This window comes from Sciurus vulgaris (assembly GCF_902686455.1).
Source record: "Sciurus vulgaris genome assembly, chromosome: 12".
Classification (NCBI taxonomy): domain Eukaryota; kingdom Metazoa; phylum Chordata; class Mammalia; order Rodentia; family Sciuridae; genus Sciurus; species Sciurus vulgaris.
Genome location: NC_136473.1, coordinates 50,732,273 through 50,752,872, shown reverse-complemented (window position 1 = coordinate 50,752,872; position 20,600 = coordinate 50,732,273). Strand labels below are relative to the sequence as shown.

The following is a 20,600-nucleotide window of genomic DNA, read 5'->3' as shown; positions in this document are numbered from 1 at the left end:
TTAACAACTAACAGTGTTGTAAATATTTGTGGAATTTTGTTATTTCTTTTCATATAATTAGTCATTAAATAAGTACCTTCTCTCTTTAGTAGCTCAACTTATTTGCTGAATCTACTCATTGATACTGTGTTTTTGATTTATAAAATCACCAATAAATATGCTAGTTTTAAAAAAGTCCATTTTCCATATAAAATATATATATAATCTTCCAGCAGACATTTTCATTAGCTAACTGGTGATATTTTCAGTGAATGCCAAAAAGTAATTTATGAATATATAAAACATCAAATGTTTAGCATAAACTATAGCAGAAATGGTTCACAGAATAAATGATTCATATGTTGTCTGCTAACAAAAGATTAAAAATTGCTATTATAAGAAATTATAATTAGTATTTTGAGCATATCAAGTAAATTTATTTCAGTTCTCTGTTTTGTTTTCTATGTCCATGGAAGACCTAGTAAATTAAGAAAATGTATAGTTTTGAATTCTGTTTGTATTTCTCTTTTTTTCCTTACTACCTAGTTTACTTATATTGTTGTCTTTCCTTGAACTCAGTTTCTCCAGATTTTAGGTATGTTATGAGCGTAAATAAAACCACTTGAATCCACTTTTGATGTTGGTTTCAAAGCATGTCCTTCTTCCATCTGCTCCCCTCTGATTGCTAAAAAGCTGACCAAAGGGCTATCAACTGGACAAAAGCATTTGATACAAAGAATTTGACAACCCAATAGCTAGAAAACTATTCCCTGAATAATTTAAAATTGTTTGAAGCCTTTCTCCTATATATATAACTGTTCTACATTTCTATTCATTTTTGCATTCCTCCTTTGTATAGCCTTGGAAAACACAGACCAGTGTTTACAGCAGCAAAGGACATCAGGATGCCAAACAGGAAACAAGGACTTGGAAGGCACTTTGGACCTCTCAATTCCAGGCCACTTGAGAGCAGACACAGTTCATTACACAGGAAAATTGCTTGATCTTGGGAAGAGAGGGTGCTGTAGGTGAGGGAAAATGAGATATCACCAATACAGTTCACCTTGCAATTCAGTCATTTTACATCTAACTAGAGAATGATTTTTGCCATGTTCCAGACAAAGAATGAGAGCTTCTTTTCACTCTAAGATGGCAAATCATATCTCATCTCTGTTTAGCTTCTAGGGAAAAGAGTAAAGGGAAAAAAGGAGGATCCTTTTCCCACTCCTTTCACCCCTCCCAATCTGCCCTTTATTCTTCATCACAACAAATCCTTTGTTTAAATTCTTTTGAACTTGATAAACAAAATCATACCCAGGGATTTTCCAGGACAAGATTGTAAAGTATAAAAAATATGTAAATATTCACAAAAATAGAAGCAGAAGTATTTCAGTGAATATTTTAAGTTCAATATCTATAAATATTTGCATAATATGCAAAATTTTAAATGACATATGATTCTATACTCACTCTTCTGTAGTTGAGCAGTTTCATGAACATGAAATATTCCCCCTGCTCTAATGATTCACTTTCTGAGAAGACTCCCAACACCCACACCACCCACATCTTCCCCTTCTGCCATTTATTTATTTTTCATTGATTGCCCTGGTCTCTCACCACCCACCCCAAGTTTTTAACATATTTATTTCATAGTCAAGTGTTTCATGCCATATGTCTCATGCTATATTATAAACACTTTTATGACCAAAAGCTTGTATAACTCCTGTTACAGTTATGAACATATTTTGAATATATATTTTTAAATATATGTATTATAGCGATTCTATCTATGTCCGGAATAGGAAGAGGGTCTGAGTGGAACCTGATATAGAAGGAGATCAGAGTTTGTCTTGGAGAAATTAATAACCTGAACCTAAGTTGATAGGAGGCACAAAAACTGAAAAATGGTGCCCTTTCAAATGGACTACCCATCATATGTGTTAATCACTCATTACACTTTAGTTTCATTACATATATTAGTATATTATGAGTTCTGTGCATCGAGGAAGAAAAGATTGATTTTTGGAGCAAGAATCTTTAAAATGACTATGTAAAATCAAAAGCAAAAAAAAAAAGAAAGAAATGAAAAATGACAGAAGTTGATAGTCTTTCATTATCCGAAACAGCTTGAATTCTGAGTTAGAATTTAGAATCCCTGGAATAGAAAGAGATCTAGATTGTCATTGAACATGAAGACATATGACAATATATCTTTGGAATTTTGACAAAGAAAACATCAAAAATATGTCTTCTAAAGTAAATGCCTCTATTGAGGAAAACTAAGAACTGGGAGAAATGCTAATGTTGCATTGCCGATAGCATAAACCACAAACATAATAAAAATATTATTTTGAAACAAAAAAGGTCTTTATTATGTTAACATAGTATATGAAGCCAAGAACTAATAACTATTGTCATTTCTTTTAGACTAAAGCAAAGTGTCATGCAGCCCTATAATTAATTAGTAGAACTCTGAAAGTATTGTATCTCCAATATACACAAATTAGATAGAAGAGTTAAAACATGGTAGAAACACAGATGAAGGAAGAAGTTCTTAAGATATCTCAAGATGATGTTGTGGAAGGAAATCTAAAACAGCAACCTTTCTCAGTAAGTTGTATCACAGGACTGTCTTGAGTCAAAAATTATTTCCAAGTTGGAAGAAATCTTAGAAGTCTATGAAAAAGATAATGTTGGTTTCAAGATGGTGGCCTAGAGGGTGGCTGCATTTCATGTTGCTCCAGGACTCAGGATTCAAAAGAGGAGATATTGAGAGACTTGGGACCAACTCAAAGCAGCCGGGTGAGTCTCTCCCATTGGGGAGGCGTCCCCGATGGGACGGTAGTCCTGGAACACAGGGAACTTTGTGAAGTAGAGCTGCCCGGCAAGACGCCCCTCCCCCCGCTGGAGCAGTGAACTCAGACAACTGGGAGCATCGGAGAGGAGGCCGATCAGCACAGCGCTGGGACTTGGAGCAACCACTGGGGCTCCAGGTGGTTGCCCAGAGGAGGAAGAGCGTGGCCGCTTGGATTCGGAGTGACTACACCAGAGCTACAGGCGGTTTGCAGAGTAGGAGCAGTGCAGCGAGCTGTTTGGACTTAGAGCAACCACTTCTGAACACCGGAGCCTGCCCTGAGGAGGGGGAGGAGGAGCGCGGCCGCCTGGATTCGGAGTGACTATACCAGAGCTACAGGCGATTGCCAGAGGAGGAGCTATGTGGCGAGCTGTTTGGACTCAGACCACTTCTGAACACCAGGGCCTGCCCAGAGGAGTAGGAGGAGGAGGAGGAGCGCAGCAGGTCGTTTGGACTCCCAGTGACTGCATTAGAGCTCCAGACGGCTGCTCAGAGGAGAAAGGCGATTGGTGAGTAGGACTTAAAGGCGATTGGTGAGTTGGTGTTTGGACTTAAAGCAACCGCTCCTGAACACAGGGGGACTGCCAGGAGGAGAAGTGCGGTGGGTCGCTTGTTCTCGAGTGGCCGCACCAGAGCTCCAGGCGGTTGCCAAGAGAATGTGTGCAGCGGGTCACATGGATTCAGAGCCACTCAGAGCGACCGCTCCTGAACACCCAGGGGTGTTTCCTGGAGGAGGAGGAGGAACGGGGAGGGTCACTTCGACTCAGAGTGATTCATTGCCCAGGGCTACAGGTGGTTGGTGAGAGGAGGAGGCACGCAGTGAGTTTCTTGGACTCCTAGTGACCGCACCAGAATACTGGGTGGCTGTCTGGAGGAAGAGGAGTGTTGCGGGTCTCTGGAACTCAGAGCGATTGTACGGGCCCCAGGTGGCTGCTCGGAGGAGGGGCTGCATAGCCAGGCGATTAGGTGCAGAGCAGGATCCCAGAATCTAGGAGGCTTCTTGGTGGAAGAGCCCCACAGAGACACGCTTAGGGGCGGAGCGAAGGTTGAAGGACTGGGGACAGATTCTCTGAGGAGGGGCAGCCTAAGGAGATTCATCTGCGAAGGGTGAGGCTCCCAGGCCCAGGAGGTAGGGCCGGGCCCCTGGGAACGTTGCAGAGGAAGGCAGCCCAGCCCAGGCGGTAGCTGTAAATTGAGGGGAACCTCTAGGAGGGAACTGACCAGCGAGACTTCCCCACCGCGTGAGTCTTCCCTGCCGGATGAAGTTTCCCCACAAGGACGGTAAAACCAGAGACGCAGGCCCAAAAAGGCCTTGCCTCAGCCCGCAGCCTAGTTCCGCTTTGGATGACCATTGATCAACAAATGGAGGCACCTCTGCCCACTAGCAGGGAATATACCCCACCTGAAGGCCACCACTCCTAGAGAGGCAGCTTCCTTGTGTTGCACCACATTATCAACTTCCTCCAAGACTTCAGCCTACTGAAGGCTAAGAGGGGATATATATAGAAATCTTCAGGGACATTGTAAGTCAATAGAGGAAATCTGCAATATCTCAGTGGTCCACTGATACCTGAACAATATGAGAAAACAAGGAAAGAAAATGCTGCAAACAAATCTAGATGTTACATCAATAAAACCCAATGACAGCATGGCAGAAGAAATGACAGAAAAGGAGTTCAGAATGTACATAATTAAAATGATCAGGGAAGCAAATGATGAGAAGAAAGAGCAAATGCAGGCACTGAATGATGAGATGAAAGAGCAAATGCAGGCACTGAATGATCGCACCAATCGACAGTTAAAAGAGCAAATACAGGAAGCAAAAGATCATTTCAATAAAGAGTTAGAGATATTTAAAAAAACCAAACAGAAATCCTTGACATGAAGGAAACAATAAACCAAATTAAGAACTCCATAGAAAGCACATCCAGTAGCATAGAACACCTGGAAGACAGAACCTCAGACAGTGAAGACAAAATATTTAACCTTGAAAACAAAGTTGAACAAACAGAGAAGATGGTAAGAAATCATGAACAGAATCTACAAGAACTATGGGATATCATGAAAAGGCCAAATTTAAGAATTATTGGGATTGAGGAAGGCCTAGAGAAACAAACCAAAGGAATGAACAATCTATTCAATGAAATAATATCAGAAAATTTCCCAAATCTGAAGAATGAAATGGAAAATCAAGTTCAAGAGGCTTATAGGACTCCAAATACACAAAATTACAACAGACCCACACCAAGGCACATTATAATGAAAATACCTAACATACAAAATAAAGACAGAATTTTAAAGGCTGTGAGAGAAAAGAACCAAATTACATTCAGGGGGAAACCAATACGGATATCAGCAGATTTTTTCGATCCAGACCCTAAAAGCTAGAAGGTCCTGGAACAACATTTTTCAAGCCCTGAAAGAAAATGGAGGCCAACCAAAAATCTTATACCCAGCAAAACTTACCTTCAAATTTGACGATGAAATAAAATCCTTCCATGATAAACAAAAGCTAAAAGAATTTACAAAAAGAAAGCCAGCATTACAGAACATTCTCAGCAAAATATTCCATGAGGAAGAGATGAAAAACAAAGAAGCAAATCAGCAAAGGGAGAAATTATCCTAAAGGAATTGTCAAATAAAGGAGGAACCAAGTTGTGTCAAACAAATAAATAAATAAAATTTAAAAATGAACCAAATGACCGGGAAACCAAATCATATCTCAATAATAACCCTGAATGTTAATGGCCTGAATACATCAATCAAAAGACATAGACTGGCAGATTGGATTAAAAAGAAAGATCCAACAATGTGTTGCCTACAAGAGACTCACCTCATAGAAAAAGATACCCATTGACTAAAGGTGAAAGGATGGGGAAAAACATACCATGCACATGGACTCAGAAAAAAGCTGGAGTGTCCATCCTCATTTCCGATAATGTGGACTTCAAGCCAAACTTAGTCAGAAGGGATAAAGAAGGTCATTTCATACTGCTTAAGGGAAGCATAAATCAGCAAGATATAACAATCATAAACATCTATGCCCCAAACAGTGGCTCATCCATGTATGTCAAACAAATCCTTCTTAATTTCAGAAACCAAATAGACCATAACACAATAATACTAGGTGATTTTAACACACCTCTCTCACCACTGGACAGATCTTCCAGACAAAAATTGAACAAAGAAACAATAGATCTCAATAACACAATCAATAATTTAGACTTAACGGACATTTATAGAATATACCATCCAACCAAGAGCGAACACACTTTCTTCTCAGCAGCACATGAATCCTTCTCTAAAATAGACCATATATTATGACACAAAGCTAATGTTAGCAAATACAAGAAGATAGAGACACTACCATGTATTCTACCAGATCATAATGGATTGAAGTTAGAAATAAATGAAAGAGTAAAACTCAGAAACTATTCCAACATCTGGAGATTAAACAATATGCTATTATATGATTAATGGAAAACAGAAGATATTAGGAAGGAAATTAAAAAATTCTTAGAGGTAAATGAGAACAAAGAAACATCATATCAAAATCTCTGGGACACTGTGAAAGCAGTACTTAGAGGGAAATTTATTTCATGGAGCGCATTTAATAAAACAAGTAAAACTCAACAAATAAACGACCTAACACTACAGCTCAAAGCCCTAGAAAAAGAACAGACCAGCACCAAAAGTAGTAGAAGACAGGAAATAGTTAAACTCAGAGCTGAAATCAATGAAATTGAAACAATGAAACAATACAAAAAATTGACAAAATAAATAGTTGGTTCTTCGAAAAAATAAACAAAATTGATAAACCTTTAGCCACACTAACAAAGAGAAGACGAGAGAAAACCCAAATCACTAAAATTCGGGATGAAAAAGGAAATATCACAACAGACAGGATTGAAATACAAAACATAATTAGAAGCTATTTTGAAAATCTATACTCCAACAAAATTGAAAATTTCAAAGACATCAACAGGTTTCTAGAGACATGAATTGCCTAAACTGAATGAGGAGGTCATACACAATTTAAATAGAACAATTTCAAGTACTGAAATAGAAGAAGTCATCAAAAGCCTACCAACAAAGAAAAGTCTGGGACCAGATGGGTTCTCAGCCGAGTTCTACAAAACCTTTAAAGAAGAGCTCATTCCAATACTTCTCACAGTATTTCATAAAATAGAAGAGGAGGGAATCTTCCCAAACTCATTCTATGAAGCCAATATCACACTGATACCTAAACCAGACAGAGACTCATCAAGGAATGAAAATTTCAGACCAATATCCTTAATGAACATGGACACAAAAATTCTCAACAAAATTTTAGCAAATCGCATACAAAAACATATTAAAAAGATAGTGCACCATGATCAAGTGGGTTTCATCCCAGGGATGCAAGGTTGGTTCAACATCAGGAAATCAATCAATGTCATTCACCATATCAATAGACTTAAAGTCAAGAATCACATGATTATTTCAATAGATGCAGAAAAAGCATTTGATAAAATACAGCACCCCTTCATGCTCAAAACACTAGAAAAAATAGGGATAGTGGGAACATTCCTTAACATTATAAAGGCCATTTATGCTGAGCCCATGGCTAATATCATTCTAAATGGTGAAAAACTGAAAGCATTCCCCCTAAAAACTGGAACAAGGCAGGGATGCCATCTTTCACCACTTCTATTCAACATCGTTCTTGAGACTCTAGCCAGAGCAATTAGACAAACCAAAGAAATTAAAGGGATATGAATTGGAAAAGAAGAACTCAAACTATCCCTGTTCCCTGATGACATGATTATATATTTAGAGGAACCTGGAAATTCCACCAGAAAACTCTTAGAACTCATAAGTGAATTCAGTAAAGTAGCAGGTTACAAGATCAATGCTCATAAATCCAACGCATTTTTATACATAAGTGATGAATCTTCAGAAAGAGAAATTAGGAAAACTACCCCATTCACAATAGCCTTGAAAAAAATAAAATACTTGGAATCAATCTCAAAAAAGAGGTGAAAGACCTCTACAATGAGAACTACAGAACACTAAAGAAAGAAATTAAAGAACACCTTAGAAGATGGAAAGATCTTCCATGTTCTTGGATAGGAAGAATTAATATTGTCAAAATGGCCATACTACCTAAAGTGCTATACAAATTCAATGCAATTCCAATTAAAATCCCAATGACAGAAATAGAGCAAGCAATTATGAAATTCATCTGGAAGAATAAGAAACCCAGAATAGCTAAAGCAATCCTTAGCAGGAAGAGTGAAACAGGGGGTATTGCAATACCAGATCTTCAACTCTACTACAAAGCAATAGTAACAGAAACGGCATGGTATTGGTACCAAAATAGAAAGGTAGATCAATGGTACAGAATAGAGGACACAGACACAAACCCAAATAAATACAATTTTCTCATACTAGACAAAGGGGCCAAAAATATGCAATGGAGAAAAGATAGCCTCTTCAACAAATGGTACTGGGAGAATTGGAAATCCATATGCAACAGAATGAAACTAAACCCATATCTCTCACCATGCACGAAACTAAACTCAAAATGGATTAAGGACCTCGGAATCAGACCAGAAACCCTGCAGATTATAGAAGAAAAAGTAGGTCCAGATCTTCAACATGTCGGCTTAGGACCAGACTTCCTTAACAGGACTCCCATAGCACAAGAAATAAAAGCAAGAATCAATAACTGGAATAGATTCAAACTAAAAAGCTTTCTCTCAGCAAAGGAAACTATCAGCAATGTGAAGAAAGAGCCTACGGAGTGAGAGAATATCTTTGCCAATCATACTTCAGATAGAGCACTAATCTCCAGAATCTATAAAGAACTAAAAACACTCTACTCCAAGAATTCAAATAATCCAGTCGACAAATGGGCTAAGGAAACGAATAGACACTTCACAGAAGAAGATCTGCAAGCAATCAGCAAACATACGGAAAAATGTTCAACATCTCTAGTAATAAGAGAAATGCAAATCAAAACAACCCTAAGATTCCATCTCACCCCAATTAGAATGGCGATTATCAAGAATAGGAACAACAACAGGTGTTGGCGAGGATGTGGGGAGAAAGGTACACTCATACATTGCTGGTGGGACTGCAAATTAGTGCAGCCACTCTGGAAAGCAGTGTGGAGATTCCTTAGAAAACTTGGAATGGACACTCCATTGGACCCAACTATCCCACTCCTTGGCCTATACCCAAAAGACTTAAAATCAGCATACTACAGAGATACAGCCACATCAATGTTCATAGCTGCTCAATTCACAATAGCTAGACTGTGGAACCAACCTAGATGCCCTTCAATTGAGTGGATAAAGAAACTGTGATATATATATATATAATGGAATATTACTGAGCCATAAAGAATGATAAAATTATGGCATTTGCAGGCAAATGGATGAAATTGGAGAATATCATGCTAAGTGAGATAAGCCAATCTCAAAAAGCCAAAGGATGAATGATATCGCTAATAAGTGGATGATGACACATAATGGGGTGCAGGGAAGGGTCAGTGTTAGGGTTAGGGAATTATAGTTATAGTCAGTGTTATGGTCAGTGTTATAGTTAGGGTTGGGGGGGCAAGTATGGAGGAAGGAAGCACTGTATAGATGGAAAAGAGGGGTGGGAGGGGTGGGGGGAAGGGAAAAAATAACAGAATGAATCAAACAACATTGCTCTATGTAAATTTATGATTACACAAATGGTATGCCTTTTCGCCATGTACAAACAGAGAAACAACATGTATCCCATTTGTTTATAATAAAATTTAAAAAAAGATAATGTAGAGTAAAAAAGAATTACTTTCTACTACCTAAAACAGTTTTAGAAGATGTTAGAGAATTAAAACCACGATTTAGAACTAAGATTGATTTCTGCAACAATATGATTTTATGCACACACACACACACACACACACACACACAAGATAACAGTGACTGAGAATTTTATAAGGTACAATGGAATAAGTGTGTGTTAATTGGGTAAATGAGAAAATGATGATTATAACAAAACAGTAGGGGCCTAGTCATACTATTAAAGGGGGAGGATTACTGGAAAGAATGTAGTTATAGATACAAGAAGTATTTTTTCTAGAAAGAAATGTCCACAGAGAAAGAATATCTTTTAAAAGTCATTCTAGTGCTGAGAAAACTGGATATCCACATGGAGAAGAATAAAATTAGATATTCACCTCACACACTACACAAAAATCAACTCAAAATGGATTAAAGATTAAACATGAAAAATAAAACTATAAAACTAGCAGAATTAACCAGAAGGGAAAATCTCTAAGACATTGGTCTGGGCAGCGATTATTTTAGACATGACCAAAAAAAACATAAGCAACAAAAGCAAAAATAGACAAACAGGATTATAACAAACTAAAAAACAAAGGAAATAACAGAGTGAAGAAACAACCTACAAAACAGAAGAAAATATTTGCCAACTAGACATCTGACAAAGGATGAATATCCAGGATATATAAGACTCTGGAAGAACTTAACAAGAAAATAAGTAATCCAATATAAAAATGTGTAAATGGCCTGAATAGACCCTCCTCAAAAGAGGAAATACAAATGACCAACAGGTATATTTAAAAATCGTTTAATGTCACTAATAAGGTAAATGCAAATTAAAATTACAATTATTACCTCACACCTGTTATCAAAAAAGGTGAAAGGGAAGTGTTGGCAAGGATATGGAGAAAAGGAAACCCTTATAAACTGTGGATAGGATTGTGGACTAATACAACATGGAGTTTCCTCAAAAAATTTAAAAAGAACTACCATATGATCCAGTAATTCCACTAGTAGGGATGCATACAAAGGAAATGGAATTAGTTTATTGAAGAGATTTCTTCATTTCTATGTTCATTATAGCACTATTCACAATAGCCAAGATAGAGAATCAGCCTAATTTCTACCAACAGATTGATACATAAAGAAAATGTGGTACATATATACAGTGGAGGGCTCTTGAGTCTTAAAAACAAAGGGATCAGGTCATCTGCAACAACTGGATGAACCTGGAGCACATTGTGTTAAGGGATGTAAGCGAGGAACAGAAGGAAGAAATACTGTCTGATCTCACTTACACGTGGAATCCAAACAAGTCAAACATGGAAGCAGCGACCAGAGACTGGGTGCGGAGAAGGTTTGGGAGATTTGGGCCAGGTCACTCAAAATCTTAGATAAGAGGAAGAAGTTAAATCTACTATGTACTATAGTAATTATATAACAATACAATGTATACTTGAATATTGCCAAGAGTAGATTTTAAGTGTTCTTGCCACAAAAAAAAGTCTGTGAGGTAATGCAAATGATAACTAGCTTGATTCAGCCAATCCACATGTATATGTATCAAAACATCATGCTGTATACCATAAACATACACAAGGTTTACTTAACAATTTAATAAAACAACTCATTCAAGCAATTAACAAAAATCTTGGAACAAAAGGAATTACAGTAAAATTGAGTGTTTAAAGGCTTCTAGGCTGAGCTTACTATTGTTATTGTTTCATGCACAAGATTTACTGTTCTTTCAGTAGCAGGGAAGGTCAACTTGGTTAGTCATTCCAGAAAATCTTGTGGGATTGCTTTTAGAAGACTGCAGCACCGTGTACCTAAGTAAGATAAAACAGAAACCAGGTATGAAGCCAAAGATATCAAAAGATGCCATTGAAACTTATAAACCTAATGTGGATCAAAGGAAGAATACATGAGTCTTTTTAAAAGAGGGAGAAAAGAATTTATTAATTCATTCCATTCATTCATTCATTCACTCAGTAAAAGCATTTATCTGCTTTTATATGCCTAGGCACTGTTCTAAGTTCTTGGCAGACTTAAAGGAAACAGAAACAAAAATCCCTGCCAAGCAGCAGCACATATATTCTTATAGAATGAAACATAAAATAGCAATAAAAAGGTAAATTATATAGCATATTAGAAAAAGATTAAATACTACAGAGTAATAAAGCAGAGTGATGGTGATTGGAGATGTGGAGGCATCATGGTTTCCTTTTAAGTGACAAAATCTAAAAACTCAATTTCTGTGATCTGTAACATTCTCAGAAAGGTGCACATTAGTATATTAAGAAAGAAGTCAGTGGAAGCAGGCACGTGGGGCCTGCTCAGTCTGATTTTTAACTACTCAATAATTCACTTTCAGTTCAAAGCAGGTGTCATAGCAGAAAGTAAGTTGCAGAATTCTGGTAGGAGAAATGCGCTAATAAAATCTGTGATGTTTCCCATTAATTGAATCCCTAACACCTGATCCTTTTATTTACCTTACTTTTGTTTTTCACTTTGGTAAATACTATTTCTCCACTATTTTAAAGACAAAATAATTGAACATATGTGCAGTTTTACTTATAAAACATTTATATTTCTCATCAGTGTTAATGAAGGCATAATTGTCTATGTCTATATGCCTGAGAGAACAGGAATAACTTATTTAACTACCACAGATGAATATGTGTAGCTCATCTGTTTAAGAAGAGGCTAAAGAGAACCAAGCTGGGTGAGCAGGGCCCCTGGTGGCCCCACGGTCTTGCTAGGCAAAATGAGTTTGGCTGGGGGCCGGGGCCCCCCAGGAAGACCCAGGGAACAGGCTTTCTGGGCTTCTGGAGGCAAAGGAAGAAGAAGGGTTCTACCAGATGACTTGCAGAGGTTCACCAAGGAATCTGGAGATGATGAGTGTCAAGGGGTCCAGTCAGACACAGAGGACGAGGTGGACTCTGACTTTGACACTGATGACGGGGATGAACCAGCCAGTGATGGAGAAACAGAAGAGCCAAGAAGGAAGCGCCGAGTAGTCACTAAAGTCTATAAGGAGCCTCTAGAGAGCTTGAGACCTTGAAAGGTCAGTACCCCAGCTGGTAGCTCTCAAAAGGCCCGAGAAGAGAAGGCACTACTGTCCCTAGAACTACAGGACGATGGCTCTGACAGCTGGAAATCCGAGCATCAATCTACAGCTGAACACCCTCCACAAACATTTCTTCAGGTACAGGAGAGGCAGGGCCAGTCCCGGCGGTGAAAGGGGCCCCACTGTGAGAGACCACTGACCCAAGAAGAACCTCTCAGGGAAGCCAAGGTCACAGGAGAGCTCAACTTGCGTTCACTGGAGACACATGAGCGACTTGAGGCTGACAAAAAGAAGCAGGTTCATGAGAAACGGAAGTGCCCAGGGCCCATGATCACCTCTCATTCAATGACAGTGCCGCTTGTTGGGGAGCTGGGCCCCGAGGAAGAGAATGTGGAGGTAGAAGGACTTGATCCTGCTCCCATGGCTTCTGCATTGACTCCCCATGCTGGGGCTGCACCTGTGGTACCACCTGCTCACTGCTCACATGCCTTCTTCACATTTAGTGATGATGTGACATTTGAGGAATAGTTCCCCCAAGGTCAACCCCCAAAAGTCAGTGTTCGGGAGATCTGCCCAGTGACCCATCCTCCAGCTCGATTCGTGACCCTGCTACAGACATACCCTGTGCCACTGCTTGAAACTTCAAGACCATCCGTAAGACCTACAGAAGCACATCGCTGCCCATGGACGGTGTCCTACTGCTCAGCCCTGGCCCTGGTCCCCCACCTCCTGAGCCCCTCCCTGGCTCTGGGCCCCGAGCCTTATGCCAGAAAATTGTCATCAAAGGAAGAGATGTTTAGTTCTTAGAAACTTCTGTCCTGCCGGGACATGGGCTCTTGACCTTCCCTCTCTACTTCACCCCCTTATATCTCTGATCTTTGCCCGCTCCTCTTCTATGTCTTCCCCCTTCTTTGCCCCTGGTTCCTACTCATTTTGTTAGTTTTTTAAAATCCAATAAAATGGAAAGATTCTTAAAAAAAAAAAAGAGTCTAAGAATTATAAAGGAATTTACTAGCTTAGGGATAGGATAGGAACCTTGCATCTTTTGCTTAGCTCTTTTAATTTAATAAATGATGTTACTGCTCTAATAGTTCTACTAGAGGTCATTGTTAATGATACTTAATTTCAAGACCATATAGAAACTTCATAGATAATTTCAAGACCATATAGATACTTCTGCCTCCTTTGCCCTTGAAAGGTCATTACAATTAGGAAGACAATATATTATTATTAAACTACAATAGTAATGGTTTAAGGAGCTTTGTGCTCTTTACTAGTTACGACCTCACTTGACCCTCAGAATAATGTTATGATGTCAGAAACATTCGCTGGAAACAGGCTTACAGAGGTTACCTTGCCAAAGGCACCATGTGTTGGGCTGAGATGAATTCTACAAACATCTGAGCTATTTCTGTTTAAGTGGCATGGTTTTGTTGTCAAAACTGAGACAGAATTGAATAGGACTGACCAAATCTAGATACTGTTATTATCTAGGTGAGCACATCATTTAATGACTAAGCACCTCTCCTCTTGCTCCACTTGCTCTTTCCTGTTCTCTTCCCCGGCCATGGGCTCGGCTCACCTCCTGTCACCTTTCCTTTTCATCTTTGGGATAGGGACTGAACTATTATAATCTCACCAGGTATGTATGAGAATTTCAATTGGCTTGTTTAATGTTACGTTCACTTAGTCTATGAACTTTAAATTTTTTAAAAAAGTGAAACAATATCTCATATAATATTGTTAATAAGTCATGATTTTAATATGAAAAAACTCAAACTGGATATTATAAAATGAATATTTCAAAGCCAGTTTTTTTTTACTATTTTGTATATAATTTATGAATCAAGCTAAAATCTTAGAATTCAACCTTGTGAAATGTTTAGTCTCAATACTCATTATTACAGAAGTAGAACTGTTAAATGCTGGGTCATATTAGTCTTTTACTATAAATTAATGAATCTCTGGAACATTGACTGCAATAGGCTTTGCCTCAGGTTTCTTTTTCCAACTTGTTCATTGACTAGATTTATAAGAAAATAACCTATTGCATTTTGTTTTATGAAAGTGACAATAAAAAATGACTAGAAATCCCAAGTGTGTGTTTTATTGGTGTTCAAAAATTTTATTTTGGAATTTGTTTTGCACTGTACCAAGAGATGGTAAGCAAGCTACTTGGATATTAAATAATGAGATGAAATTTAGCATTACCAGAGGAGTGTCCCCACCTGGTGATCAAGTGAAAAGCATCCTATTATTTACAGAGTATCTTTTAAAGATTGAAGTAACTTCCCAGTTAAGGAGATTACCGTCTCATTCTAGAATTTTACAGGTTCATTAGGATATTCTTCCTTATTGGTCAAATGGCTTACTACTTTTGGGTTTGAGGATTTTCTACCTGATTTGCTTTTTAACTGGAAATAAGGCAAAGCAAGTCTTATGCTGAATCCCACAGCATCTTATCCACTCAAGGACATTGATCCTGAAATGACCTCGTTTCTCCTGCGCCAGTGTTCCCTTCAGTAACACAATGTGCTGTGTTGTTAAATCCAGTGGTTAGTTCTCAGCCTTCATATACCTCAAGAGAGTAAATGCCTGCTCTTCTTTTAGCTTCTAGGACACCATACTTGCTCGGTTTCCCCAAAGCTACTCCTTTTCAGTTCCTCTTACTTGTTTTGTCCTCTCCCTTTACTAAATATCAAAATGCCAGCGCTCAGTCCTTGGGTATCTTTCCTTCTCCTTTCACATGTCTCCCCTTACTGATTATATCTACTTTCTTGATTTTAATTTTCATCCATCTGCCAGTGTTTTCTTCATAGTATTCCAGCTGGAACTCTGGGCTTATTTGGCCTTTCAATTTGGATGGCTAATAGACTTGCAGGACTTAAACTGTTCCAAACCGAGCCTCTTGTATCAACTCTCTCCTCCAAACCTACATACTCTTTGTGAAATCTCTGTTATTTCATACAGTAGTAAGTCCATCCTTCTAAAGGCTCAGGCTGAAACCTTGGCATTCCCCTTGACTCCTCTTTTTCTGAATCCCCCATTCAAATTTTTAGAACATTCATATGTTTGATTTTCAAAATACAGCCAAAATTTGACTATTTTGGCTACTTTCCCTGCTACAACCTGGATCCAGTCAACATCATCACTACTTGGACTATCACAATCTTTCCCTCTGGATTTCCCTGTTTCTACCTTTATCAACTTTCAATATGTTTCTACAGAACAGCCATGGTTCTGTTAAAATACAAGTCAGATCATGGTCTTGGCAAAACTCATTTAAACAATAATCAAAATTCATATAGTGCTCTTCAAGGTCTATATGATCTGTCCGCACCCTAACTCTCCAGCCTTAGCTTCTCCATCCTTCACTATGCTAAGCCACACCAGCTTCCTCAATATTTCTTGATATGCCAGGCATGCTCCTGCCTTAAAGCAGAGGTTAGAACCCAGAGTCTCTCAGATTCCAAATCCAGGTCTTCAATCCAAATAACCTAATAGAGACTCTGGAAATCCCAATCAGATATTCTCATAAAAACCTAGTACCTTAACCATATACTAGTTTTTAAGTGCCCTAATCAACACTAGTTTTTAAATGCTCTACTAATAGGAATTGTAAACATGGTACTTAATTTTTTAGGTGAAATCGGGGGGCTTATGTGGATTTAACACAGGACTTTCAAACAGATTGGAGACTGTAAGGAGGTTTTATATAATTAAAAAAAAAAAAAAAAAAGGGGAAGAGATCCCCACTTCCACTGCGGCCCCAGAGGCACCACAGAGCAAAGGGGAGGAATAAGGGAAGTAAATGAACCCACTTTTTTAGGAGACCTGAGCCATGTCTTGGTATGGAGAGATCAGAAGATCAAAGACACTGCCTGACTAAACGGAAAGGCATGCTATACAATATTCTTGTGTAGAAAAGAAGCCACATCTCTCCTGGCTGCCCACAGAAGATAGAGGAAGGAACAATTTTGCATCCTATGCATGGGGGCCAGCAGCTGGGGAGCCAAGTTCTGTACACCCAAGTTTGACCCAAAATATAGGCCTGGCAAGCCCAGAACAATTATGCAAAGGAGAGAAATTAAAGGGATATGAATATGAAAGAAGAGCTCAAACTATCCCTACTTGCTGATGACATGATTCTGTATGTAGAAACAACAACAAAAAAATTCCACCAGAAAACTTCTAGAGCTCATAAATAAATTCAGCAAGGCAAAAGGAAATAAAATTAACAACCACAAATCAATTTTGTTCCTATAAACCAATGGTAAATCAGCTGAAAGAGAAATTAGGAAAATTATCCCATTCACAATAGCATAAAAAGAAATAAAACACTTGGAATCAATCTAACAAAGAGTTGAAAGACCTCTACAATGAAAACTACAGAACTCTAAAGAAAGAAATTGAAGAAGACCTCAGAAGATGGAAATATCTCCCATGTTCTAGAATAGGCAGAACAAATACTGCCAAAAGGACTATACCACCAAAAGTGCTATGCAGATTTAATGTAATTCCTATTAAAATTCCAGTGACATTCTTCATAGAAGTAGGAAAAGCTGTCTTGAAATTCATTTGGAAATACAGGATGCTTAGAATAGCCAAGCAATCTTTAGCGAGAAAAGTGAAGCAAGATCAAAATGCCAAACCTTAAGTTTTACTAGGAGCTACAGTACCAAAAACAGCATGGTATTGGCACCAAAACAGACATGAAGATCAATAGAACAAAATAGAAGACATAGAGACAAACCCACATAAATACAATTATACTAGACAAAGGTGCCATAACACACATTGGAGAAAAGATAGCCTTTTCAGCAAATGGTGCTGGGAAAACTGGAAATCCATATGTAGCAGAATTAAACTGAATCCCTATCTCTCCCCTGCACAAACCTAATCTCAAAGTGAATTAAGGACCTAGGTATTTTACCAGAGACCCTGCACCTACCAGAATAAAATATAGGTCAAATTCTCCATCATGTCAGCTTAGGACCTGACTTCCTCAACAAGCCTCCTAAAGAGCAAGAAATAAATCACAAATCAATAACTGGGATGGTATTAAACTAAAAAGCTTCTTCACAGCAAAGGAAACAATCAAGAGTGTGAAGAGAGAGCCTAGAGTACTGAAGGAAATTTTCATCACCTGCATCTCAGAGCATAATTCTCCAAGATATATTAAGAACTCAAAAAACTTAATACACAAACCACCAAATATCCCAATCAATAAATAGGTAAATAAACTCAGAACAGACACTTCATAGAAGAAGAAATATGAATTGTCAACAAATATATGAAAAAGTGTTCAACATCATTTGCAATCAGAGCAATGCAAATTAAAACTATGAAGAGATTCCATCTCACTCCAGTCAGAAAGGCAATTATCAAGAATATAAGTAACGATAAATGTTGGTGAGGATGTGGGAAAAAGGTACACTCATACATTGCTGGTGGGAGTCCAAATGGTGTGACCACTCTGGAAAGCAGCGTGGAGATTCCTCAGAAAACTTGGAAGGGAACCACCATTTGACCCACTCCTTGGCAAATACCCAAAAGACTTAAAATGAGCATACTACAGTGATGTAGTCACATCAATATTCATAGCAGCTCTCTTCACAATAGCTAAGCTATGGATCCAACCTGGGTGCCTGTCAACAGATGAATGGATAAGGAAAATGTGGTTTATATACACAATGGAATATTGCTCAGCCTTAAAGAAGAATGAAATTATGGCATTTGCAGGCAAATGAATGGAGCTGGAGAATATCATACTAAGCAAAATTAAGCAATCCCAAAAAACCAAAGGCCAAAAATGAAGAAAATATTTTGAACTGAATGAAAATGAAAATACATCAAGATTTGTGGAATGTAACTAGAGAATGCTTGGAAATTTATAGCATAAATTTTATGAGTACTCCAATCTTACTGTATTACTTGAAGTCACTAATTAGTGGATAAACTATCCTTGGTTTCCCCAAATAATTCCTCCTATGGCGGAAATTATAGCTACTGAATAAGCATAATATTTAATTTGTAAGATGGTGCTAGAAAGGAATTGATGTGTAGAAATCATATTCTATATTTTGAATTTCTTAATTTTTACATTTAGACTTTTATTAGTTATTATATAATATTCTGACTGCTAAACAGTCAGAATATTGGTTGATTACTTTCTACACTATTTCATAGAAGTTGAATATGAATTTCAGAAAAACTGTTTTCTGTTACTAAGTTCATATTATCATCATAAATAACAAATGGCACATCAGTAAATGTTTGATCTAACATTAAACAACAACAAAAAAGAATGAAATTATGGCATTGCTTGTAAATGGATGGAACTGGAGACTATCATGCTCAGTGAAATAGCCAATCCCCCCAAAACAAAGGCCAAATGTTCTCTCTGTTATGCAGATGCTGCCACACAAGGGTGGGGTGGGGGAGACCAGCAGTTTATTGGATTAGACAAAAGGGAAAGAAGGGGAAGTGAGGGGGAATGGGAATAGCAAAGATACTCAAATGAATAGCTTTCCCATGTTCATGTGTGAACACAGGACCAGTAACAACTCCATGTCATATCCAACCACAACTGGATCCTAATTAGAATAAGTTATATTCCATGTATCTATAATATGTCAAAATGTGTTCTACTGTCATGTATATCTAAAAATAATTTTAAAATCCACACCCCAAATTACAGAGGCTTACAATGGTGTAAGGGATTTGGGGCTTTTGTTGTTGCTTAGCAACACATAAAATAGTCCAAGTTATAAAATAAAAATCAGAATATTGGTTCCTTTTTAAGAGAATATCACAAAAAGACCAAGAAGGGGATTTGTGAATGCTAGTAATGTTATATTTCAAGGTGAGTAGTGATTATAAAAGTGTTTCCAGCTGGGAAGCAGAAAGAAAGAGGCAAAAGGGGATAGCAACAAAATATATAATCCCCTAGGCACACCTCACCTGCCTACAGTTACCACTCAGAAATCCATTCAAATTACTAACACATCAAATGGATTCAGTGATTAGGTCACACCTTTCATAATCTAAACATGTCACCTGCTTTTGTGGACACTTCATATCCAAACATAAACAGATTACATAAATCATTTTAATGTCACAAAAGGCCAATTTTTTGTTTTTATAACCCCATGCGCTATAAACACACAATTTAAACAGTTAGCAATTTCACTTCAGTCACATTAAAAAACTTTATTCCCTTACATCTCTACCCCATTCACTTTCTGTAGTTGTCACAAGTTCATGTCTTTATGTTATATATGTATATGTCCATTAACAGATTTATAGTTATTTTATAAGCTTTTGTCCTATAAACTCTACATGAGAATTAAGTGATTTATAATACAATTTGTGTACAACATTACAAATTATAGAATTCTATACATTACCAGGAAACTTTATATTTTGTTTGGTTCATGTACTCTATAGTCCTTCATTTCAGTTTGAGGACTCTAAACATTTCTTACAAGGCAACTCTAATGGTAATGAGTTCCCTCAGATTTTTATCTGGGAAAGTCATTTCTTCTTCATTTTCATAGGATAATTTTGCCATATATAGTATTCTTATTTTTTTTTTTCCTTTCTTCCCTTCAGATATATCATCTCACTTCCTTCCAGTCTACAAGGTTTCTTCAGAGAATTCTGATAATCAGATAGACACTCTGTTGCATGAACAAATCATTTTCTTTGCTGCTTTCAAACTATCTTCATCTATGACATTTATAATTCAATTATAACGTATCTAAGTGTGACTCTTCTTGGGTTCATTCTTGGAATTTACCGAGCCTATTGAATTTATATGGTCCTTTCTTTTCTTAACTTTGGGAATAGTTTGGTTGTTATTTCTCTATATAGCTCT

At 37.6% G+C, this 20,600-nt stretch overlaps 1 long non-coding RNA gene and 1 pseudogene across 2 annotated transcripts; both read left to right on the top strand.

Moving 5' to 3' along the window:
- The first annotated feature begins 2,135 nt into the window (after positions 1-2,135).
- LOC306642064 lies at positions 2,136-9,937 on the top strand. Its single transcript, XR_013758366.1, has 2 exons — positions 2,136-2,675; positions 9,643-9,937. It is a non-coding gene; the product is annotated as an uncharacterized lncRNA (long non-coding RNA).
- A 442-nt stretch (positions 9,938-10,379) lies between these two features.
- LOC306641200 (vacuolar protein sorting-associated protein 72 homolog) lies at positions 10,380-13,567 on the top strand (annotated as a pseudogene). Its single transcript has one exon. The product of its transcript is annotated as a vacuolar protein sorting-associated protein 72 homolog (transcript).
- Positions 13,568-20,600: the final 7,033 nt, after the last annotated feature.